Source organism: Neopelma chrysocephalum, unplaced genomic scaffold, assembly GCF_003984885.1.
Source record: "Neopelma chrysocephalum unplaced genomic scaffold, ASM398488v2 Primary Assembly neopelma1_94, whole genome shotgun sequence".
Classification (NCBI taxonomy): Eukaryota; Metazoa; Chordata; class Aves; order Passeriformes; family Pipridae; genus Neopelma; species Neopelma chrysocephalum.
Window position 1 is genome coordinate 4,768,283 of NW_020897756.1, and position 25,786 is coordinate 4,794,068.

Genomic DNA, 25,786 nt, shown 5'->3' on the forward strand with positions numbered 1-25,786 from the left:
CCCTCAGCAGCATCCTGCCCATCTCCCACAGCAGGCAGGAGAAATTGGCCTTTTTAGGCAACTCGACTCCTTCAAACCTCTCAAAGCACCTGTGTGTTTCTTGTTCCTCTGCTATCAGAAATCTGCTCTTACAGAATGCTCTTTTTTTTCCCCCTTTGTTCTTTAACCAGCTCCTTACAACAGGGCTTCGTGGTGTGAAAAGCACAAATAAGTTCAGAGCCTTTGAGATGCTCCCCCACCCCCTTCATTGATGATTCTCTTCAGAGGGATTCATAAAATCTATTATTGCTGCTGCAGATTGGCCACGCTGTGACTTTGGAGAAAATTCTGTGTTGACACTGTTGCTTCCTTGTTATTCTTTCTGTACCAGTGGAAAAAAAATGAAAAATTCATTAAAAACAGAGAGAAAAAGGAAAGGAAGAAAGAAACCCACTGGCATTTCTCTGTCTCCCAGCACAAAAATCAAATGTTTAAGATTGGAATCAGGGTGATGGGGAGAGAAGGGTGAGAGGGTTAAATGTCTGAAGGATTCAGAGCCACACATGCAGTGTCCTGGACAAACAGGCCAATAAAAAGGACCTGTCATCTCCTTCACAGGGTCTCACTATCAAATTAGGAGCCAGGAAAGGGTCTCACGGGAGGATTTGCTGTCTTTGGGATGTTTCAGCAGGCAGGGACCCCTTGGGGGAGCCCTGGGAGCACATGGCCCCAGGGAGCTGCCCAAGCAGGGGGCTCTGCCTTTGGCCCTGCTCTCACAGAATCACAGAACAGGGTCTGCTGAGCTGGAAGGGACCCACCAGGATCATCCAGTCCAACTCCTGGCCCTGCACAGACATCCCAACAATCCCATCCTGTCCCTCAGAGCATTGTCCAAACCCTCCTGGAGCTCTGGCAGCCTTGGGGCTGTGCCCACTGCCCTGGGGAGCCTGGGCAGTGCCAACCACCCTCTGGGGGAAGAACCTTTCCCTGAGATCCAACCTGACCCTGCCCTGACACAGCTCCAGCCATTCCCTGGGGTCCTGTCACTGCTCCCAGAGAGCAGAGGTTGGAGCTGCCCCTCCTCTGCCTCTCTTAGGAAGCTGCAGCCCCCGATGAGGTCTGACCTCAGCCTCCTCTTCTCCAGCTGAACCAGCCAAGTGCCCTCAGCCACTCCTTGTGGGCTTCCCCTGCAGACCCTCCAAGCCTGGCAGATCCCCCCACACCCCTTTTCCAGGCAGGTTGGCACCCACAATCCTCACATGACCCCGAGTTCCCCCAGACTTCCCTTCCAGCCTGGCCTCTCCCACTGCTCCAAGAAGGGAGGCCAGGGCAGGAGGTGGTGGGGAGAGGACAAGCTGAGGGAAGCTGAGGCAGGGACAGGCTCTGCAGCAGTGGGACCCCAGGACCAGCTCTCCACCACACAGATGCTCCAGTGGGCTCCTGGTGCCTCCTTCCCTGGCAGTGGTGTTGGTGAGGGCAGGCTCTGCAGGCAGCTGTGCACAGCCACCTCTGGGCTTCCTCCAGGGCCGGCTGAACTTCCCAGCCTGCAGCCTCAAGGACAACTTCTCATGTCTGGAGGGACAGATCCTATGGGAAGGCACAGCCAGAGGAGCTGGGCCATGCCCTGGAGCCCTTTCTCACCACTGGAACCACAACAAAATTGCTCTGTGTAGTCCTGCAGCCTCAGGAGCAGCCTGTGACTGCTGTCCAGGGCACACACACCATGGACATCCTCGGCTCTGCAGGCTGGAGCTCCCACCCACCCTGTCCTGGGATGAGGTGGACAACGAACATTGTCCTGGCAATGGAGGTGGACAAGAAGGATCACTGGTGGTTCCTTACCTGGAATCCCACACCACCCCACATTCCTTGGTGCTGGCAAGGGCTTTGGCTCCCACAGCATCCTGGCATTCAAGTCAGGACATCACAGTCTAGAAGGGTGGCTGTGTAAAGCTGCGAAAGACTGGCTGGGTACCCGGGCTCCAGGGAGATTAGGAGTGGGTTGGACTCTACCTGGATGCCAGTGACGAGGGGCAAGACCTCCCCTTCCAATGGGAAAGACCCCTCAGGAGTTTTTCCTGAGACCTGCCCTGATATCCATAGCAATGATCTGAGAAGGGGACAAAATGCACCTCAAAATGAGACCCTCAGGGTCTCTCCAACTTGAGCTCTCCAGGGACCTCGTGGCTCCCCAACCCCCTCCCAAATATGCTGCAGGTTTGCTCCATAGCTGCAGCTTTTTATTCTCATGACAGGTCTTGATCTCCACCACTATCAGGGTGTTATTTTCCATCTCACGAAGGGGACAACCCCCAAAATAATAATCTAAATAATTTTTAAAAATAAAAATGACAAAACATTTCCCAGCATCTCTGCTGAGGGGTGTCACAGGGGAAGAAAAATTCCTTTTGTGATCAAGAGGCTTAACTTCAAAACACCCAAACTGCACATCTCCACAGGGCACCTTTCTGCAGGGTTATTAATAAGAAATAATTGTTTTAAATGCAGAAAAGTCTGTGTACTTTCTATTCCCTTCCCAAAGCCCTCCATCGCTTGTCCTTAATGAATAATGAAAGATGCTTTTGTATTGCTTCCCAACCATAGACTTTCAAGTGATTTTTAAGCAATAATAAATAGGACTTTAAAGAAAATCAGGGCTTGATGGAAACTGAATTCTGGACTAATAAGAGAAGCACCTGCTGTTGCACAAATTTATAGACATTCCTGGGGCTTTGGTGGGTGGAGAATTTTGGTGAAAGCTCCGAATGTCCCAACACCGGAAAAACATCACTAAATGACTCTGAAATGCTGTAGCACAGCTCCATAGGAATTAGAATTTGGAGGCCCTTGATCCTCTTTCTGGAAGGGAACCAGGAGACTGCCTGGCCCAGGTTATGCACTTTGCTACCCTGAACTCAGCACTGCTGTGATGCCCTGTCTGCCCTCACTCTGAGGGGGAATCTTTCATGGGAAGCCAAACCTGAGGTGGACGTTGTTCTCTGAGGATGGAGGCAGCACAATATCACATGTCAGACAGGGGTATTTGGATTTCATGGAAAAACAATGCATTCCACTGGGAAGCTGATGTGGCTCTCAACCCTTCCATGGGAAGCCCTCTCTGCAGGTGAAAACTGAAGCTTGGAAGGGATATTATGGAATCATGGAATGGTTTGGATTGGAAGGGACCTTAAAGCTCATCTCATTCCACCCCCTGCCATGGGCAGGGACACCTTCCACTAGCCCAGGTTGCTCCAAGCCCCGTCCAACCTGGCCTTGGACACTTCCAGGGATCCAGGGGCAGCCACAGCTTCTCTGGGCAACCTGTGCCAGGGCCTCCCCACCCTCCCAGGGAAGGATTTCTTCCCAATATCCCCTCTAATCCTGCCCTGTCAGTGGGAATCCATGAGTTGCCCAAGAAAAATTAAACTGAAAAACGCATTTAATTCTTCATGCTGGTCAGTGCCCAGAGATCTTGCCTCGAGCCCACAGACAGTCAGGTCTGTCTTGATGTTGGCAAGAGAGTTCACCTCACTAAGGATTCTCCTACTGGTGACCAACCCAACCTTCAGAGGTGTCTTCTGAGCACCTCATCACTCCCACCAGTTTCACCATCCTGGGTAGTTTTGTGTACCTGAACACTTAAACACCATCATAGTTCGGTTGGGATCAGTGGGGAAAACTTCAAGGGGGATTTGTCTCTGCCTTGATTGTCAGCTGATCATCTGTGCTGTGGTTTTCATCCCAGAATTGTTGTAATGGGGAAAAAAAATTCTTCATGGAAAGGATTGTCCAGTGTTGGACAACCAGGGCAGTGCTGGAGTCACCATCCCTGGAGAGATTTAAAAGGTGTGTGGATGTGGCACTTGGGGACATGGCTTAGTGGTGGGGGAACAGTTGGACTCAATGATCTTAGAGGGCTTTTCCAACCTAAATGATCCTGTGATTCTGTGATTTTATGACCCTGGGCACACTGTGATGGGTCACTCCTGGTGGTGGGCTCCTGCTCTTCACTGACACACCGCAGACAGCGGCTGCACAAAATTATTTGCAGTAAATGTCTCGGTGACCCGAACACCATTCCCGGGAGCCGGGACCGCCCCGCGGGAGCTTCTGGAACCCGTGTGCCACCTCCCGCTGATGCTGTGCCTGCGCTACTCCCCGAACCCCTCTGCGTGTGCCCGTCCCCCCGGTGCCAGCGCTCTTAGCGCGGGCTTCCCACGCGTTTATGGAATGACGAAATGCTGCACGTTCATTTTGGTCAGGAAACATCAGATTCCCAAGAGAATCGTTCTCTTCCCGGTGAGTGCGGAGGAGCGGACGCAGAATGGAGCAGCCGAGCTGAGGATCGCTCTGTTACCGAGAGCACCGGGGCTGGACCCGCCACTCGGCTCGGGCTGGACCCGCTGCTCGGCTCCGCGGGGACGCTGCGGGTGCGAACTTCGGCTGCGGCTCCGGCGAACCGGGGGTAGGGAAAACGCGAGCGGCGCCGGTGCGAGCGGCTGCTCTGCAGCTCCGGGGTGCGCCGAGGGACCGGGCCCCGCCGTGCCCGTCCCCGGGCCCCGCCGCCAGCCCCGCACCGGGACCCGCAGCGGGACCCGCCGCCCGGAGCATCCCCGCGCTCCCGGCCCCGCCCGGCCCCGCCCCGCTCCGGACTCTTCCACCGCTCCGCCCGCCGAGCGGGAGGGATCGGCACCCGCGGGACTCGCGGCGCTGCCCCCGGCCGAGCCCCGGCGGCGCTGCCCGGCCCCGCACGGCCCCGCAAACACCGCTCGGTGCGGGCCGCGCCGCGGGGGCCCGGCGGGCGGGCGGGGTCTGCCCGGGTGTTCTCCCTCCTGGCCCCGCGTCCCCCCCGGCGCGGGGCCGTGGTACGGTCGGCGGGAAGGAGCCGCGGCGCGGGGCGGTGCGCGGCACTGAGCCGGCGGCTCCCGCGGGCGACGCGGGACGGGACGGGCTCTCTGTCCGCTCCGAGAGGTGTCCCCGCACCGCAGCCCCGCACCACCCGCCCCGCAGCCCGGCACCGACCCGCCCGGTGAGTGCTCTGCCCCTTCCCCCGGCCGCTCCCCCGCGCTCCTCGCCCTGCGGTCCCGCTGGCAGCGCGGGTCCCCCCTCCCTCCGCCAGCGAATTGCCGCCGCGTTAGTAATTAATTTTAATTTTCAATTTTCTCTTCCTCCGCTGGTTTTCCAGCGTTCGGCTCGGTTTTCCCCCCATCCTGACCCGCGTTTAGCGGGAGGCGGGAAGGAGCGTGGGGATGCCGGCGCCCGCGGGATGGGGAGGGCGTGGGAGCGGCTCCCGGTGGGTCCCGTCCTGCCGGGGCCGGGGGCGGCTCCGGGACTGAGCCCCGCGGCTCCCGCACGCTGGTGGCGGCGGTGCCGGGGAGGGATGTCCGCGGTCGAGACTTACTTTGTGTCTCCTGCCACCCGGAGATGCTCCGGGGCTCTGCGAGAGGGGCCGGGAGCGGCTGCAGGGGGATGAAACAGGCGGAATGTCGAGCCCGAGCGGCGGGATGAGCCGCCCCGACCGGCGCGGGTGGTGCCCGGGCTCAGCCCCGCTCCCCGCGGCTCCGTGCGGAGCCTGCGAGCGGTGCTGGAGCCTGCGGAGCCTTCCCTGCCGGGATTATGTTCAGGCTGCCGGTTTCCGTCGGTATCCGTGTTTGGGAACAGGCTCTCCCGGGAGTCACCATCCCTGGAATTGTTAAAAACGAGTGGATGTGGCACTTGGCGGTGCGGCTTGGTGAGCGTGGGGGCACTCTGTCAGAGGTTGGACTTGATGGTCTGGGAGGTCTTTTCCAACCCTAAATGATTCTGGGATTTGAGGCGATGTGTGAAACTCCAGGTCTTAGTCCCGGCTCTGCCAGAACGGCTTTGGGGGATGTGAAAGAGTCAGATTTGGCTGTGCCTTTGGGAGGGTGTCCAACGACTGATTCCTCTTGTTAGACAGCCCAGAAGGCTGGGGCACAAACTGCCGGGATGGAGAACAGTGTGGATGTGCACCTTTGTTTTCCTTGCTCCTGAAGAGCAAGAGCCCACCTGCAGGAACGACCCTGGTTGCTGCAGTGCTTCAGCACAGAGCCCTGGAATCACTAGGGTTGGAAAAGTCCTCCAAGATCACCAAGTCCAATCGTTCCCCCAGCACTGCCAAGCCCACCACTAACCCGTGTTCCCAAGTGCCATATCTGCACATCTTTTAAATCCCTCTAGGAATGGTGACTCCACCACTTCTGAGGTTAATTTTTGGATGCTTTTGGTGTGGGGCAAGGCTGGGCTGGGCTGTGGGGCTGAGCTGGGAACCAGCCCACGCTGAGCTGTGGCTCCGGGGCCTTCCCACGCTCCAGTCGCCGCTCGGGTCTCCGGGAGCTTGGGATTTTGAGGAGGCTGAAGTCAGCAGCAGCACAACTGACTTGAGCTGACTTTTAAGGCCAGAAAAAACAAGACCCTCTTATTTCATATTAAGGAAATAGTTGTCTTTCCCCTGCCAGTAAATACCAGGGTGAGCGATGGCTGGTGCCAGCGCTGGCTGGGGTGGCAGCACTGCTGGCTCTCCCCGAGCTGGCAGGGGCAGCACAAGCCTTCAGCCTGGCATTTGCTGTGGATCTCAGCACCCAGGCGGATCCTGTTTTCTTTGGCTGTGTCATCAGAGGAGCTGTCACGGTGTGGAAGGGGTGGACTGTGTCACAGGACCCTCCTGGTTGTCCCTGCTGTGAGGAGAAGGGCTGTGCTCTTCCACAGGAGCCTCCACTCTTGGTCTCCTTTTAGCAGTTAGGGAGGAGATGGTGCTTTCCCTTTCATTTTGTCCTGTCCTTTATTCTGCAGTTTGTTGGGATTTGGGCCCTTTACATGATTTTCTTCTAAAAGACAGGGAAGGAGCTTGGTTTCCAAGCGAAGCAGAGCTCTGGGATGAGGAGCCTCCGCTGCTGGTTTTGGGGAGGTAAAGAGCCTGTGCCATGAGCAAAACCCCAGGTTAAGCCACAGCAATGTGACCCTTGATGACAGTTGTCACCAGGTTTATTGCTCACATCCCTGGAAGCCTTTTTGTGACTCTTGTTCTCAGGGAGCACTTGGCCGTGTGTGAAACCTTCCTCCAGGAGGGCTGGGTGTGCAGCCACACTCCTTCACTTCACTGTGCCCTGGAGCATGGCTGGGGTTTTACTTCCATCTCCAATATTATCTTGACAGATTTCAGGGGAATGGCAAAGCAGACGAAGGTGGGTCTCTTAAGAACCACTTCCTTCAGAAAAGGCAGATAACAGACAGCGAGTTTTGGGAGGATGTTTTATTTAGGGATTGAAAAGGGAGGATTAAAGCTCTTGACAGAGAACAGTTTATGTGGAGTAAGTGATGTGACTTGATCATTCAGAAAAAGAAGACTCTTAACATGTTCCCGTCACTGAGAGAGCTTTCAGCTCTTCTTGTCCCAAATTATTCAATAAAAGCAGCAGAACTTCTTTTGATTTGAGTTCTTTATTGGTGGCTGAATAAGGAGTTTTCAGACCTAGAAGTAAACTTGCATCTGCCCAAAGAAAATGGCTTATGGCTATAAAAATCTGTGATATGCTGAAGGTGCTGTGGAGTTATCCAAGGTGTTAATTACAGGCACTGGAAGGAGCTGTGTCTGTCAGGGAGAATTGCAGCTTTTCCTTCCTTGCCCCCTCCCATTAAGTCACTGCCTTGCCTGGCACAGGGCTGTGCTCCTGGATTTGCAGAAGCACAGAGTCACTGCTTGCAGAATTACTGACATAAAGTGGGTTTGCGGAGGGGAGAAGAAATAGGAATCAAATTTTAGGCTCAAGTTTTGATTCCAAAACAAGTCACTCATTCTTCTCACAGCTTGAGGTTTGTGATGGAAAGGTTGAAAACACCCAGCAAGAAAAACAAGCTAGAAAAAATTATCTGAACAAGCTGAACAGAGTGAAATGCAGAATAAACTGTCATCAGAGACTGTTTATAAACCTGCTGGAGAAAAGGGAGGGAGGAACCATTCAGATCAATAACAAGTTTTTTTTTTGAAACTGCAGAGCCTTAATCATACAGTTTTAAAAAATAATCCTAAATGTGTGCTTTTTATACCTGTGCTGGTAGCTGGGGCTAAATCTGCAGAGTTCATGCTGATCTGGGTAATCTGAATCAAGCTGAATAGTAAAGAGGCTCTTAGGAGGATCTGAAACCCAGGAGGCATTTTTCAAACCTGAGTTATGTCACTTTTTTTAGAGGTGCCTCAGGCAATTGCATTTTAAGAGGACAAAGCTTTTGTTTTCAAGCTGGCCTAGAAAAATGCCAAGGATGAATCCAAAGTAAAGGCTTTCAGAAGTTGTCATATGTGATTAAGTTGATTTTGCTGTTGTGCACAGAATGCTCTGCCTTTCCCTGCGCTGTGAGAACTGGGGCTATTTTTATTTTTGCCACCAGTCCTGGTGTACCTGTTTAATCCAAGTGAGTACCATCACACAGCAGGGTCTACCCTGAAAGTGTGTGTTTAATTAGAAGGTCGAGTGTCTGCTGGCTCCATCTCCAATATAAAATTAATTGTGTGTGCTTTATAAAAGGCAGAATTGAGATGACACCAGGGCAGAGATTGACTTAGGTGGGTGTTCTGCAGAATTAACATTGGTCTGTGTCTGGTTTTAAGATTTAAGGTGCTGGAACTATCAAAGCCAAGGCTTGTAACCATGAGCAAAGGCTGTTTCCTTTGGCATGTCTCAGGCAATCCTTGGCTTGCAAGGAGACGAGCCTGCATGCACATAGTGAATCTAAAGCTTTTCTTGGGGCTTCTCATGTTTCTTGCAGCTTAAAACGATCAGAAGGAGTATCCTGGGCTTGCCAGGCTGTGGGCAAACAAGAGGAGCTGGTTCTGCAGAGCCCGAGCTGGCAGATATTGTGCAGGATGGAGCAGATGATGCTGGAGCATGGATGTGGGAAAGTGTGTTGCCTGCAGTCTGTGCTGGTGTGAGCTCCCAGCGAGGTCCTCCTTGTTAGAGAGGTGAAATCCTGGGAGTGCTGTAGAGACTTCCTTGTCTTGAATAAAATGAGAATAGTTTTTGTCTTAAAATCTGACCGTGTTAAAACGTGACCATCCTAAAGCAGTGCTGGTTGCATCAGTGCCCAGGGCTGTGCCACCTGGGCAGGAGGTGTCCCTGGGGCTGAGAACCAGCTGCCTCCTTGTCCTGGCATGGCCCTGGATAACCTGGGAAGGGCTATAAGGGCAGTGTGAGTCATGCTTTTGGCTCATGTCTAACACTGTTGCACACAAACAATGCTGTTTGTTCTGCTGCCTGTATTGTCCAACACCAGGAGGTGGAAGAGTGGATGGACCCTCTCTTGCTGAGAGGGGGACCTGCTGAGCTGCTTTCCAAGCAGGTGGGTCCTGCAGGTCTCACACTGGCACCTCACAATCGTGACATTTTATTTTTTTAAAAGCAAGTCTTGAGGAAAATTTGTTGCAGCCAAATCCTGATGTAGAGCAAGTTGTGCCGGGGAGGAGCCTCCGAGGCAAGACTTGGCCTTGCCTTTGCAGGGCAGGTCCCTGATTGATTTAAGGCCTTCTGAGCTCTTGCTTCTCCTCTGCTGCTGGAGCTGCACAGCAGGATGTGCCCAGCAGGATGCCCAGCTCTGAGCCAGCAGCATCTCTGCACCTGCAGCAGAGGATTTCCTTCACTGAACATCCACAGACTTGGCTGGTGATGTTGCCCAACTGTCCTTTTTTTTTTATTTGTTCCAAAAAGTCTGGTTTTAAAATAGAAAACACAATGCCAGGTTGTTTGTTGTTCTTTTTTCTTCCCCTAACAAGACTGAGGTAAATAGCTGAACACCCTGGGGCTGTGTCTGTGTGAATTCAGTGGTTCCCAGGTGATGTCTGCAGCATCACCTCCATGTGCTGACTGATGGTACCAAACAAAAGATGCTGAGAAGAGCCACAGCTTTATCTGATGCTTTTGCAAGCAGCTTCAATTCCAACAAACACAGCCACAGTGGGGATAAATGTGAACTCATTTTCTGATTGCTCCTACAAGCAGAATAAGAATGGGCAGGTTAAATGTACGAGCAGGAGCAATAACTGAGGCAGTGCAGCTCCTGCTCCTGCTGTGGCAGGATTAAGTGGCTCCTGCTGTGTCCCACCTTCCCTGGAGGGAGAACATCCTTCAGCTGGGGGTCTGCCTGCTGGCACTTAAACATGGAAGTAGCAGAGCCACTGCAGGAGAAGGTGTTGTGGGAATGGTGGCGTTGGAGACTCATCTGGAATCGCTGTCGCTCATTTTAGTGTGTGAGTTCTGAGCTCAGGACTAGGCTGGCAAAGGACACGAGGGGGACGGAGAAGGTGGTTGCAGATCTTCCCCACCCGGGCTCTTGATGTCTCTATTAGTCTGAATCTTGTGCTTTCCTTCTGTCTTTAGCAAACAGTTTTTTGGAAAACTGTCTAGGGAGCAATTCTGGGAGAATCGGTTCCTTTGAAGGACGTGGGGAGCACTGGCTCTGTCAGCTCTCCTGCACAGGCACAAAGTGCTTGAACCTAACTTGTGGCTGAAGCCCAGTCTTGAAGAAATAGGGATAATTTGGTGCTCCAGTGAAGAGATTTGGACCTCAACCACATGGGGTTTCACGGTGACAGCTGCTGCTGTGGCTGTGGTGTGACAGTCGGCTCTGTGGGTGTCCTCAGTGTTCGTGGTGCCTTTCACCTGCCCTTCAGCTGCTCCTGGACTTGCCAGCACTTCAAGGTGATTCTTCTGGCCTGAGGTGTGGCCCTGGTGTAGCAGACTGCAGGTGGCTGCTGCTCAAAACATAATTGTGTTTTTTCAAATGTAGGAATCCTTCTGTGGTTGCTCTGGGGCAGACACTGCAGGGCTGGTGGTGCTGCCTGGCCTGGCCGGGTGTGTTCCTGCTCAAGGACAGCACTTGGTGGTTCAGCAGGTCCTGGTTTCTGTCCCTGGAGCTGGATCTGCTTGTAAAACAGGTATTGCCTGTGACTGTTGGTACTGCAGCAACCTGCAATGCTTGGAGCTCTTACAGCCCCTGAAACTCTTTCTGGAGTGGTAGGAGCTCAAGCTCTGCAAAAATCTTCTTGAGCTCCTCTAGTAAGTTAAGGTTAGTTTTTTTATTATTTATATGCTTTAACTTTTGCTCCAAAGTTCAGTGTGCAACACACATTTCAAGAGGTGAGTAAAACCTCTTTGGATTTGTGAGAATCACAGAATGGTTTGGGAGAGACCTTAAAGCTCATCCTATCCCACTCTCTGCCACGGGCAGGGACACCTTCCACTAGCCCAGGTTGCTCCTAGCCCCATCCAACCTGGCCTTGGACACTTCCAGGGATCCAGGGGCAGCCACAGCTTCTCTGGGCAACCTGGGCCAGGGCCTCCCCACCCTCACAGGGAAGAGTTTCTCCCTAATATCCCATCTATCCCTGCCCTCTGGCAGTGGGAAGCCATTCCCCCTTGTCCTGTCCCTCCATCCCTTGTCCCCAGTCCCTCTCCAGCTCTCCTGGAGCCCCTTTAGGCCCTGGAAGGGGCTCTCAGGTCTCCCTGGAGCCTTCTCTTCTCCAGGTGAACCCCCCCAGCTCTCCCAGCCTGGCTCCAGAGCAGAGGGGCTCCAGCCCTTGGAGCATCTCCGTGGCCTCCTCTGGACTTGCTCCAAGAGCTCCATGTCCTTCCTGTGCTGGGGACCCCAGAGGGTCTCGTATTCTCCTTGAGCCTGGTACCCAAGTCCAGGACAGACCTCCCCACTAAAAAGATTACTGAAAAAACCTTGCTCCAGCTCTTCTCCTGTAGCCAGTGCCCATCCTTTACCCCTGGTGGCATCTTGGCACCCACAGGTGATGACCAAGAAAAACATCCCATGGTAAACTCCCCTGGAAGGATGTGCTGTGAAGGTGATGCTGTGGAGCATCTTCAGCACACGGGGAGTGACTCCACATCAAAGGTGGGCTTTGTGTGTTTTCCTCCTGATGAGGAGCCGAGCGCTCTCCTGCAGCCCCAGCCCTTTGACTGCAGCTCAAACAGCAATTCCAGGGAGGGCACAGGAATAAACAGGGCTTTGTTAATACCTCCTGTGAGCACAACCACACCTCGTGGCAGGAAACAGGCAGGAAGGGCTTAGATGCTTTTAATTAAAGTTGTCGTGAGGGAGAAATTAAATTTGGGCTCTGGCCCTGCCCGTGTGAGGAGGGGAGCGAGCGCAGCCTCTCTGAGCTGAGCCATCACTTGCCTTCTGTTTGCCTTGGAAAAAAGAGGCAATTTCTCCCTCAGCTTTTCCTCTGGCTCCTGGGCCCCAATTGCCTCTTTGTCTTCAGCAGCTCCCCCAAATCGCTTTGAAGATGCGCTTAAATATTGATCATCTCTTACAGTCCTTCGTCTGTGTTCTGCCAGCAGACATTAGAAAAGATATTTTAAATTACCTCTCTTCCCCTAAATGGACAAGCTGTGTGTATGGTCTGGGAGAATTAAAGCTCTTCCAGCCCAAGTAGGAATCAGCCACTCCCATGTTTGCTCCCCCAGCAGCAGGGATTCCAGGAAAGATAAAAGCCAAAGTGAGACTTAATGTCGAGGCAGAATCCACCCAGTGCTCCATTTGGGGAGCAGAATCTACCCAATGCTCCATTTGGGGAGCAGGATCCTGGTTAAAAATGACTTTTCTCTCTCCTTTATTGCCCCCCAGGGGTATCTTTGCTCTTGCTGCTCCCTGGGGAAGGGCTGGGAGGGGTCTGTGGTGATGCCAGAGGGGAGGTGATGCCTGGCACTGGCAGCTGCTGGAAAAAGAAACTTGGGATCTCTTTCTTCCTTTCCTATCTGAGCAACTGAGATCTGGGGAAAAAAATACCCCGTAAGAGCAGAACATTTATTCTGTGTAAAACAAGCAGAAGACAGCAGAGGTGGCTAATTCAGCACAGAAAAGCCCAGAAGCTACAGCTGAGCAGGAAGGAAGGTTTAATAAATCATCTGTAGCGTGTTTCTGGTGCTGCTTTATGCACAGAACGTCTTTTTTGGTGGTGGCAGCTCCCACTGACCCCTTTCCCAAGGCAGCACATCACTGATTAGTTATTTAGGTGCACAGTGATCCTTGTTCCCGGTGCATGTTCCCAAATCCTGGTGAGAAGAGGTCCTGGAGAGCTTGGGATGCAGAGTTGTGCTCAGTGAAGGGGGGGTGCAGCAGCCTGAGCTGTGCATCTGTGATCCAGGCTGGCCTCTGCACTCATTGCTTTTGTTATCACTTATCATATCATAGAATCCCAGACTGGTTTAGGTGGAAGGGACCTTAAAGCTCATCCAGTTCCAGTCTCCTCCTGCAGTTCAATTTGCAGATTCCCTCTCACCAGTCCCGTGTGCTGATGGTTTGTGTCTTTTCAGATCCTGGTTTGAGGGGGGAAATCAGTGTTTGTGACCTCGGAATAAGTAGATTTTAGCAATATATGTAGCATAAACATCTATATTTTGTTGAGGCATATTGATGCCTGGGATTCTGGCTCAGCAAGTCAAAGGCTTTTACCCACTCAGTCATGTGGGTAATTTATGGCTTGCCCCAAGTCTGCACAGCTGGGTTGCCGAACTACAGCATGTTGAGGAGTAAATATTGCATGTTTACACAAAGCCTTTTCTCCCCAGGTCCCAGAAAAGAGGCTGAACCACACTTCAAGAGGCTGCTCAGGCTGAGTAGGTGCCATGTCCTGGGGCAAAATGCACTTGGACAAAGCAGCCCAGCAATACCTGATAAATATAGTAAATTTGGATTTACTGGGCATCTGCACAACCTGCAGTGATGTGGCAGTGAGAAAGCTTTGTGCCCTGATGGGAAGCAGCCTTTAGACCCACAGAGTGGCTGCTAAAAGCAAGTGCCTTTGGAAGCTTGATGCCTTTGGAAGCTGATGCCCTGTGCCCATGCTGGACTGCTGTCCCTGTCAGTAACAAACAGGCTGATGCTGCCAAGGTGCTCCTCCCCAAAGGCAGGGGGTGAGGATTTGTGCAGCTGGGGGCTGCTTTATAAATTTCCAGATCAAATCAAGCAAGAAGTTTGGAGGGTTTTTTTTTCTTACCCTGAAGTTTGTCAACTTTTTGTTTCCCTTTCAGAGCCTCAGAGTCGTGAGCGAGGGGAATCTCTGGCAAGTGAACTATGTGATAAAATTGATACAAACCAATTAATTCAGTTGATTAGAAATATAAAATACCCTGAGCTGGAATGGACTCATCAGGATCATCCAGTCCAACTCCTGGCCCTGCACAGACACCCCAACAATCCCACCCTCAGAGTGTTGTCCAAACCCTCCTGGAGCTCTGGCAGCCTTGGGGCTGTCATCATTTCCCTGAATTCTTGTTTATCCCTTGAATTTTGTTTGCTGGAAGTTTTCTAGTTAGAGTAAAGGTGACCAGGAGGTATTGCTAAGTCTTCCCACCCTGCTTTTTGTCCACTCCCTGAAAAAAAATAATCTATTTTTTAACAAATACGAACAATCTGGAGGACTTTCTAGCCCGTCCTGACACTTTCCCTTGCAGTGGGATGGTGTTGGAGCTCTGAGCTCGCAGCTGGTGAGCAGCAGTCGTGGCTCTGGAGTTTCAGCTCTAAATATATAACAGGTAGGAGGGCATGTGACTGGGCCTGACCTTGGGCAGCAGCAGAGCTGGGAACAAGGCCAGGTCCCCCAGTTCCCACTCTCTGACGTTGGTTCCCTGAGCTCTCTCCTCCCCCAGACCTGCCTGCAGAGCCCTGACCTGCAGCCGAGGTGGGGGACAGGGCGGGGGTGCCTGAGCCCAGCCTGCCGCCTTCCCAGCCCATTCCTGGGGGCTTTACCCTGTCACAGCTGATGTTCCCAGAGGCACTGGACTCTGGGGAATGCCTGGCATGTGATCCTCACCTCGGAGCAGGCACATAGCAGCCGTTTTTGCAAGGCTTAGTGTTGGCCTGGGAGGAGATGACCCTTCTCTGAGCACCTTCCTGGAGCGCCTGGATTTTGTTTCCTGTTGCTGCATCTACTTATTTTCCTGCTTTTTTTTGTCTCAAGGTTAAACTGTGGGGTTCTGTTATGGCAAAACCACCCAGAATCACAGAGTCACTGAGGCTGCAAAAGACCTTTAAGATCATCCAGTCCAGCCATTAACCCAGCACTGTGTTCACCACTAACCCGTGTCCCCAGGTGCCACATCCACATGTTTTTTGAGCACTTCCAGGGATGGTGACTCCACTACTGCCCTGGGCAGCCTGTTCCTGAGCCTGACCACCCTTTCAAGGGAAGAAATTTTCCCCAGCATCCAACCTAAACCCCTCCTGGGGCAACTTGGGGCCGTTTCCTTTTATCCTGTCACTTGTTACCTGGGAGAAGAGACCAACCCCAACCTGCCCAAATGGACCTGGGCTTTTGGCAGGTCACCTGGATGCTGCAGGAGTGTGCAGCTTGTTTGAAATGAGGCTGTTTGCAGCGTTGCTGGTGGTGGGACAGATGTCAGTCCCTCACACTCCTCCCCAAGGTTACAGGCCTTTCAGTCTCCATAACAAAAGCTGTGTCTTAGTCTGGAAAATCATAGAATCCTACATTAGTCTGGGTTGGAAGGGATTTTAAAGACCATCTTGTTCCACCCTGGGCCAGGTTGCTGTCCAGCCTTGAAGACTTCCAGGGTTGGGGTGTCCACAACCTCTCTGGGCATCCTTGGGAGGGGTATTTAAACAAAAAGATGGACGTGCTGCTCCGAGTCCCCCCTGGATCCTGGTGCAGCACTCCTGTGCACAGCTGCCTCCTGCTCCTGCACATTCCCAGGCAAAGCAGGTGGCGTTCCATGTTTTTTGCATTAAAGCCCTGCTCTGTGGAGCGGTGTGTGAGGCTCCTCACATCTGGGCACTCTATGTAGGTCACATGTGGAGCTGCTTCTTTACGAAGACTCAACTTGACAGCGTTTCCTCTGTGCAGCCAGCGAGGGAGGATCACAAAATTCACAGGCTGGCTCCAGCAGGAGTGTCCTGAGGGGAGGCCCCCGAGGGGCTGCGTGTGCAGGTGAAGTTTGTTGGCTTTGTCATGTGCTCCAGGTTTGTCACAATGAGCTTTATTGGTGATGGATTTATCTGAGCCGTGTACCCGGGGTTGATGCAGTGTCAGATCAGATTAGTCTTGCAGCTGGAAATACTAAATGCTTCCCTGCCCTTCTTCCAGCAGCTGCCTCTTGCTTTGCTCTGACTAAAAAGCCCGTTTCCTAATCTCTCAAGCCTGTGTTTCTGTTGCTGTTGTTTCTTAAAATGCAAATAGTTCTCCCTCCCCTTTCCTCCCCCCCAGCCAATCCTGTTCTGGTATTCCTTGACCTCTTCTGACTCTGGTAATGGTGGAGGATAAAATGAGCTGGGAACAGACAATCTGTCTTGCCCAGAAGCCATTTAGGGACCTGATCTCACACCTTTTAAAGCAGCTGTCTCCCTTTGCTCCGTGGATGTGACCTCAGATCCAGATGTGTTTGGTCCTGTGGAAGATGCTCTACTGGGCTGAAACTAGTGGGGATCCAAGGTCTGGTTCCTGCTAATTACCCACTCCTCAGGGTCCTCTGGTCTCCTTGGTTTGACCCCAGCCCATGAAGTTGGGCACCCAAACCAGTCTGCCTGGATTCTACATGTTGGGGAGTTTCTTTGTCTCCAGTCCTGAAGTTCTGTGCTGATGTGAGAACTTTGTTTCTCACAGAAGGAGCTTTGTGGAGGCAAAACTTGGAAATGGGTCCCTAAGCATCCATTAGAAGCAGATAAACAGAGGATCTGGGGTTTATTTTAAAGCTGGAGGGAACTGCCAGATTTTTCCTTAGCTGAGGTGACCTTGGAATTCACCATGTTTGAAGCAGTGGCAGAGGGGGATCAGAGCAGATCAGATGGATATATGGATGTCCTTATGCAACCCCAATGCAGGGTGAGAGAGATTTCTAGTATTAAAACTTCTCTGCTTGCTCTAAAAGTCTGTTAGGAACCTTTGCAATGAAAGAAGGGCTCCACCTGCCACCTCCTCCTTTAGCCAATGATCAACATCTGCAGATGGACATCACCCAGAGCTCTTCCTTCAGCAAAGGGATGATTGTCCAGGAGCACTGCCAGCCTCCCAGGAGACTTGAGATGGGATGGGAAGTTCTGGGCTGAAGCAGGAGGATGAGTATCCAGCACTTTGGGATCTCTCAGCCATGAGCAGATCCTGGTGATTTGAGCAGTAAATCATAGCAGGTGGAGCCCCCAAGGCTGATTTGGCTCTGACTGATCCATGGATTTAGGAGCATTGGTCTGGGAATGGGCTGTAGCAGGTTTCCAGGGGGAGGAAATGGACTCTGGGCTTTGTAGAGCTGCACAAAGTTACATGGAAAAGAGCAGTGCTGGGGCACTTGAGGGGAAATTGGAATAATTGGCAATTGTCTGTCCTATTCTGTGAGAATTCCAGCTGGAATCCTGGTTCTCAGTGTATAAATGTGTGAAGGGAGGGTGTGAGGACACCTCAGTACAGATCATTCTGCTGGAGAGACCACCTTGCTAATTGCTCTGTTGCTGTGCTCAGCAGGAAATCCAGGGATGAGATGTTTCCCATGGCTGCTCCTTCCCTTCTTCCTAAATAAGATGAACAGTGCCTTGTTAGGGGAGCTCCAGAGTGCAACCAATCCCTTAAATCCCCGCTGATCAACTGAAACTAAGAGGAAACTAATGAAAATCCCTGTTGTCACAACATATTTGTTTTGACCTTTAAAAGGAAAATGTGCTGGTGAGTCAGGAATCCCACTGGGAAATCTGTTCAGCTCCTTTTGGGCAGAAGGTGAGTGGAGCTGGAGGAGGACAGGAGTGGTTTAAAACAGAGGGCAGAGCAGGGCACAAATGTGACATGCTCTGGGTTGTGGTGAGCTCAGAACTGGGCTCCCCTGAGCTGTTGGGTGTCTCTCAGCTTTTCTGTTTGTGAAGGAAAGAGAGTTATTCAAGTATTTTACAGTTTTTTCCTGATGTGATTTTAAAACCAGTGTATAAACTCCTTATTTTTGGAGAATAAATAAGGGAGGGAGGGAGGAAGAATGCTGGTCCCTGCCCTGCATTTACATCAGAAGGGAAAGGACTGTTTTGGTCAAAACAAGTGATCTTGAACATTTTTATGGCAGTGAGTCCCTCTGAGAAAGGTCTGGGTGAAGTCTGTGCTTCAGGGCAGAGCCTGGCTGAGCCTCTCAGGCTTGACAAAGCCTTTATTGATTTGATGTAAACTCAAGAGTGAGATGGGAGAAGATGGGTTGAGTTCGGGTGTTTTGGGGAGGTTTTCCTCCTGAAAGTTTGGAGGCTGAGAGGATTTTTGGTGGGCCTGTGCATTCACCAGGACTGGGTGGACTCCTCCCAGCAGCCTGTTTGTTCTCTCCCTCCTTACAACCAGAATTAAATCAGTCTTCTACTTGAGCTGTTGGAATAATTCCCATGACAAACAAGTGTGACATCTCGGGAAGAGCCACAAGGGCCACAGAGGTCCCAGGACTGTCAAAAGTCTACCAAACTGTGTCTCTGCCCCTGCCAGCCACCCTGAGTGCCTCCAGGAAGGAATTTATTAACCTTCTGCAGTTATTTTCTGTCTACGTGCTCCTGGTTCAAATCAGGCAAGGCTGGGTGGGAATTGGGATGAAAGTGCCCCTGAAGCTCCATTTGGGTTGGGCTCCACACCCTGCCTGCCTGGAGAGCTTTTCCACTGGACCTGAAATCATCCCTGGTGCTGATCCAGGAGCAAACCTTCATGGGCAGAGCTCAGGAGGCACCTTGGCAACTGCAGCACTTCAGTGAGATTGTCCCTGTTAACTTGTAGTGGTAAAAACAGTGGGTTTGTTCACTCTGGAGAGGAGGAGAGTGAGGGGAGACCTCACACTGTCCACAGTGTCCTCCTGAGGGGCAGTGGAGGGACAACTCTGATCTCTGCTCTGTGTGAGCAGTGACAGGACCCAGGGAAGGGCTGGAGCTGTGCTAGGGCAGGGTCAGGTTGGATCTCAGGAAAAGGTTCTTCCCCCAGAGGGTGGTTGGCACTGACCAGGCTCCCCAGGACAGTGGGCACAGCACCAAGGCTGCCAGAGCTCCAGGAGGGTTTGGACAACGCTCTGAGGGACAGGGTGGGATTGTTGGGGTGTCTGTGCAGGGCCAGGAGTTGGACTGGATGATCCTTGGGGGTCCCTTCCAACTCAGAATCACAGAATATCCTGTAATAAAAACCCCAGCAGCTGGTCCCTGGTGCAGGGTGGGCAGTGGTGTTGCCCTGCCTCCCCCTCTGCTGCCACCAGCGCTGGGCTTTGATTTGCCTCCACGCACACACGGATTATTTTGATCTTCAGCCATCTGGGAATGCCACAAGAGCTGGAAATCCTGCATCCCCTGCTTGCTGCAGTTTATTAAAAACCCACATTCATAAACAATAACTCTTCAAAGCTCCAGGAGCTGCAGTGCTGGGCCATGTATAAAACATGACGCTGGGAAAACCCAGCCTGGGCCTCTGTGGGCAGCTCAGATGTGCCAACCTTGAAATAATGCTCCAAACAAGGTGTGTCCTGTCTGTTCAGCAGAGCCTGAGACTCCTTTAGATCAGAATGTGACACTGGATGTTGTCAGTGGGATCTGATTTGTCCCTTGGAATGGGAGTTATTTCCTGACTGATGTCAGCAGTGCCTCTGGGATGGTGGGATTTAGCTGCAGATTAGCAGGAGTTACTTGGTTTGAAGGAAGGCAAAACAACCCACCAGCCTGAGCAATTTGACCAAACTTTCTATTTGTCTGTGTTGCAGGGACAGAAAGGAGCTCCCCCAGCCCAGGCTGGAGCTGTCAGTGCTGGTGGCTGTGTGTGGCACCCTGTCCTCACTGGAAAGGGGCTCAGGAGGTGGGAAAAGTCACATTTTATGCCTTGAGAAGGGGGAGAAATGTGATGGTTTCATGTGATGGTTCCACGGTGGCTGATTGGTGTGAATTGGGGAGGGCTCAGAAGTCAGGGGTGATCCTTCAGCAGGAGCTCTGCACATCTGGACTCTCCTGTCACTATTTCACGTTTCCCTTGGGTGGGATTTCATACTCTTCAAGGTAACAAATTGGCACAACCAGCTAAAAAGTTGGATCAAAAAACCATTCTTCCTACTTGTGGTATTCCCTGACTGAAATATCTTCCATTAAACTTCTGCTCTCCGTAGACACATCATAACGTTCTTGCTGGGTTTTGTTACCCTTTTCTGTCCCAAGATAAATTTCCCCCAAATACCAAACGGTCTCATGATTTCAAATTCTGTGTTATTTTCTTGAGTGTTGCACTTTTCTTTCCTCTCTTACCTTTTGCTGCCTGAACTCCTCCAGGGATGTTGTTTTCAGGATTTATTCTTGCAGCTATCCCAGCAGGATGGATCAGCAGCAGGCTTGGGAAGGGGGGAAAACCCTTAAAAACCTCAGGATTTCACCTTGCTTGACCTTGGGAGCCCCAAGGGTCAAGAACCCAATAATAAACACTGCCAAATCTTGGAATGCTGTGCTGCACCTTTGCACCTGGTGAGGGCCTGGGAATTTCTCCTTTTTTAATTATATTCTGGGTTAGGCCCCAAAAGCCTATGAAATCCTTGAGGTTCCTTATGGCTCCTTTCTTGTGAGTGGTTTTTAATTTCTATATCCTCATTTACTGCTACAGGAATGATCCTGGAAAGGCAGCAAAGGGAAAATGATTGTGGGAGATGTTAAAAAAAATCCTACCTAGAGTTTGAGGAGCTTTGGGGTGTGTTGGAGGTGCATCCTCAGCCAGGGACTCTGTGTCTGTGCTCTGGTGTGAAGTGTCTTTTCACACTTCATATATCCCTGCTCCCAGCTGGATTTGGCTGTGCTGGCCATGAGAGGATCACAGGATGGTTTGGCTTGGAAGGGACCTTAAAGCTCATCCAGTGCCACTCTCTGCCACGAGCAGGGACACCTTCCACCAGCCCAGGTTGCTCCAAGCCCCGTCCAACCTGGCCTTGGACACTTCCAGGGATCCAGGGGCAGCCACAGCTTCTCTGGGCAACCTGTGCCAGGGACTCCCCACCCTCACAGCCAAGAATTTTTCCCTGATATCTAACCCAAACCTACTTTTTTTCCATGGAAATTCATTGCCCCTCATCCTGTCCCTCCATCCCTTATCCAAACTCCCTCTCCAGCTCTTTTGGAGCCCCTTTAGGCATTGGAAGGTGCTGGAAGGTCCTAGTTTTTAAAGATGTCCTGAGTTGTTGCCTTTATCTCTCTGACAGTCCAGTTTGTCTTCAAAACTTGCCAAGTTCCTGATCTTTATGGTGGCATCTCTTGGCAGAGCAGTCTCTAGGCCAGATGTGTCCCTTACCTGTCCCTGATGTGCTGGAGTGACTGGACAAGCCCTCCTGGTGTTCCAGGGGGACTCTGTGCTCTCTCCAGGCTGTGATCCCCTGCACTGCTCTTCCACCTGCCCTGGCTGTGTTTTAGAAGTTGGGGAGCCCTGTGCCCATCCCCAGGGGGCTCCTGGCAGAGCCCACCCTGGCTGCTGTCGGGTCGTGCCGCTGTGGGGAGCCAGGGATGTTACACAGAACAAGGGATTTCCTTGGAATGACAGGATGTTATCCGCTGGGTGGCTTTTTCCTGCCAAAACACTTTTGCAGCTGATGAGGTGAACTTGGCTTGCTGATATCCTGGGATGAACTGGGAGTAATTCTTCTGGTTTTACTGCACTGCTTTGATATACAGTAGTAGAAGAATGGAGCTCTGTGGGGCAAGGATGTTGGCAGACAGCAGACCTGGACCACACAGCTCAAAAGAAACCTTCTTGACCTCATGAAGTAGCCTGAGTGCTTTGTTATTGTTGCAAACAAATCCATGTTTCTCCTGTTGTTCCTCCTGTGCGGGCTTGTCCAAAGGTTTCCCTGCGGTGTCAGCCCATGTATTTCAGGGGAATTTCATTGGATAGCTCCAGACTTCCGGGGGGCTCCACATGCCCCAAATTTATGGGGTTACCAGTTTTGTCACCTCCCCGGTCCCAGCTCTGTGACAGCAGAGGGAGCTCAGAGAGGATGTGCCAAGGTGGGCACCCAGGGCTGTGGGGCAGCCTTTCCATGGGGTTTGTGCAGGACTCACCTGCACATGCAGGAGCTCTGCTGGTCCCTCTGGGGCTCCTTGGTCCCTGCTGGGATGGTCCCATCCTGCCCAGTGTTGGACCAGCAGAGGCAGCGGCGCTTCCCGAGCCTTTATTTCACAGGATTATTTAATTCCTTGTTTTGAATGCACTGGAAGGGTGTGAGTCCCTCTGCTCCAAAGCTGTTGAAGCCTTTGGAATGCCTCTCACTAGTTCTTGGATGCGAGTCTGGCTGTTTATGGAAAATTTGAGGATCGTCTGCCAAGCCAGTGCAGGTTGGCCCCAAGTCCATGAGCAGGAATTCTGCATTCCCCTTTGGAAGCCTCATCCCCCAGCATCCCTGGGAAAGGCAGGACCGACCAAACCGAGGGGGTTTGACATGTGCTGAGTTCTCCAGGTGCCTCCTCTTCCCTGGGGCACCTTGGATATTTTCCATAGGGCAGAGGGCCACGCTCAGCACCAGCAGCTTCCCGAGGAACAGAGTCTGTGGAATGTGAAATCCAAGAATTAAATCCCTGCACATTCACAGACACTTGTGTGTCCATCCAGCCCAGCTCTGCTCAAAGCCGTGTCCCTTCTGCTCCTGCTGATGCTGAAAATCCAGAGCTATTTTGGCATCTCCAATTAATCAAGGAAGAATAGTTGATTATTTTCTTTGAAATCATGTTCACCCTTATCTTTAGGGAGGAGAGAGCTTGGTGAAACTTCATTTCCTTGAGTGTCTTTGCCCTGTGGTTGATAATTATTTTTAAACTGCCCATCATGTTGTGAGTGGGGTTGTTGTAGAGTTTTTTTGGAGTTGTCAAAATGTCAATTCTAATGAAAATCTCCACAGACATGCTGTACCTGAGTGATTTAAGCCTTTAGGCTAAACAGGCTGCTGGGAGCATTTTCAGATGAGTCAGAAAGGTTTGTGTGTGTCTTTTTTTTTAATATATTTTTGTTTGCTTGGAATGTCTTCATCAAAATCGGTTGTTGAAGGTGGGTTTTTTTCCCTTTTTAAAGGCTAAGCTGCTGCCTGTCAGCTCACCACAGAGCTGTTTGGAATTCAGCATCTCCCACAGAAGTCACATTTGGGAAAAAGGAAGTTCCTGTGTAATAACAATAATTGAAAATTAATAGTAGATTAAATTAATACATAATTAGAAAACACTAATGCTCCCTGTGAACAAAAGGCTGATTCCTAGAGGAGCTTTGTGAACTGAAGAGGGAGAGTGTGTGATGCTTTCCCTGGGCCCTGTCTATTCCAGCCTGCAGATCATTAAAGCAATTATAATTTCACAGAGGTTTGATCTGGAATTGATTTCTTTGTGATAATTCAATTTAGAGCCTTGCTTCCTCCGGGGGGGGGAAGATGACAGAAGATGAAGTGTGTAATTCCTGAGCAGTGTCCACAGGCACATGTGGGGCTGGAACCAAGCCAGGGAAGGATGGAGCTCGGGAACACTCTGCCTTTAGGGTGGATCTCAGGGAAAGGTTCTTCCCCCAGAGGCTCCCCAGGGCAGTGGGCACAGCCCCAAGGCTGCCAGAGCTCCAGGAGGGTTTGGACAACGCTCTGAGGGACAGGGTGGGATTGTTGGGGTGTCTTTGCAGGGCCAGGGGTTGGACTGGATGATCCTTATGGGTTCCTTCCAGCTCAGGATATTCTGTGATCCTTGCCAGGGAGCTTTGCCCAACTGTTCCATGGCCCAGGTGAAACCTTGGGAAACAATTCCTGAGGGTGTTCTCCTACGTGAGCCCAGTGTGGTGTTTCCCAGCCTATATCAGCTGTTTTGAGCTCATCCCGATCACCAAAAGCCAACATAACCTTGTCTAGAGGTGGTAAAAGCAGGACATTTGGCCTTGATGATCATGGAATCCCACAATGGTTTGGGTTGGAAGGGACCTTAAAGCTCATCCAGTCCCACCCCTGCCATGGGCAGGGACACCTTCCACTAGCCCAGGTTGCTCCAAGCCCCGTCCAACCTGGCCTTGGACACTTCCAGGGATCCAGGGGCAGCCACAGCTTCTCTGGGCAACCTGTGCCAGGGCCTCCCCACCCTCCCAGGGAAGAATTCCTTCCAATATCCCATCTAACCCTGCCCTGTGTCCCCCATTCCCTGGGCCACGGAGGAGCCTCCTGGGGATGCACAATGTGCTGTCCTGCTGCTTTGCTCAGGGCAGAGCAGGATGGGCTTGTGAACGCTCTTTTTTGGCAGCCAAACCTGTGGGTTGTGATTAAATGAGCAGAGAGAGATGAGGAGGAGGAAGGGAGGAAAGAAAACAAAGCAGGGGACAGCAGAATCCACGGAGACACAGTGAATCCAAGGCAGCAGGGAAAATTGGGACCTCCTGAAAAGCCACGCCAAAGTTTGCTGAGCAGCTGCTGTGCCCCAGCCCTCCCCTCCCAATTAGGCTGATTAGTGGCTCGTGGGAAGTACCTCAGCCTGCTGAAACTCAGAGAGGCAGAGAGAACCATTCCCCTGTGAATTTGCTTTCATCTTGGCCCAGCACAGCATTTAACTGTTATTTTTGTAGCTTTGTGCACAAACCAGCTCCGTTTCCCTGCTCTTTGAGGGTGTCTGTTTGGGGATCCTGCAGGAACGGCTCCTCGGGCTGGGGGTTTGTTCCTGCCTATCCAGTTCTGTTTGTGCAAGTTGTGACTTCAGTCATTGTTCCCTTAAAGGGCTTAAAAAAAAAAAGAATAAATGGAACCTGTTCAGAAGGGAGAGAAATTAAGAGACTTTTAGCTTTAATTGCATTCCTTAGGCCTGGTGGTGATAATGAAGGAATGTCAGGGAAAGATGACTAAAATAAAATCCATTTTTTCAATCACAGGTAGGCAGGAGGGGTTCATGGTTGATTACATAACACTTCTGAGGACTGAGTGCTTATTCAATGACTGCATTTATTGTGATCTATCTTGTCTTTATGTTTAGTGAGGGGGGGGAAAAAAGCCATCTCAGCCCTGCAGGAGTTGTGCCTTTGAGTTATAAATCACAGAATGGTTTTGGGTTGGAAGGGACCTTAAAGCTCATCTCATCCCACCCCCTGTCATGGGCAGGGACACTCCTTCCACCAGCCCAGGTTGCTCCAAGCCCTGTCCAGCCTGGCCTTGGACACTTGCAGGGTTCTTGTGTGGCTGCTGTGGGGACACACAGAGGCAACACCCCAGTGATGTCCCACGGGGTGGGTGTTTGGGGTGGGGAGCTGAGGGGCTGCCCTGCTCCAAATTCTCCCAATTTGTTTTTATTTTGCCAGTACAACTTTCAGTCTGTCACATGTTCTTGTCAAGGTGTCAGGCACTGAAGCAGTAGAATCTCTTACAGATCATTTCCCACTTCCAGGAGCTCCCCACAGCCAGCAGGGGAGGGCTGCTCATCACACCTTCCCCCAGCACAGCTCAGGGCACTGCTCTGTGCTCACTAAGGCCAGGGAGATGCTTCCAAAGGGATCCTGAAGAGATGAGAAAAAAGCTCCACCTCTACACCAGAGGACATTCAGCCTCCAAATTCCTCCCTGCAGGTCCAGACAGTTCGGCTCCTTAATGGTTGGGACACCACAAGCCCCATTGCTGGATTATAAGAAGGAGGTGTCACAGGGAGAGGATCAGAGAATGATTTATGTTGGAAAAGACCTCCAGGATCATTTCCCCAGCACTGCCAAGGCCATCACTAACCCCTGTCCCCAAGTGTCACATCTACATATCTTTCAAATGCCTCCAGGGATGGGGACTCCACCACTGCCCTGGGCAGCTGTGCCAGGGCCTGACCACCCTTTCAGGGAAGAAAT

At 51.8% G+C, this 25,786-nt stretch overlaps 1 protein-coding gene across 1 annotated transcript in view; it reads left to right on the forward strand.

Annotated features, from left to right (window-relative positions):
- Nucleotides 1-4,915: 4,915 nt before the first annotated feature.
- RALY (RALY heterogeneous nuclear ribonucleoprotein) overlaps nucleotides 4,916-25,786 on the forward strand; it is a 120,466-nt gene continuing 99,595 nt past the window's right edge. Inside the window, exon 1 of the mRNA XM_027693882.1 lies at nucleotides 4,916-5,008. The gene's annotated coding sequence lies outside the window, so the exon portion shown is untranslated. The remainder of the gene's footprint in view (nucleotides 5,009-25,786) is intronic.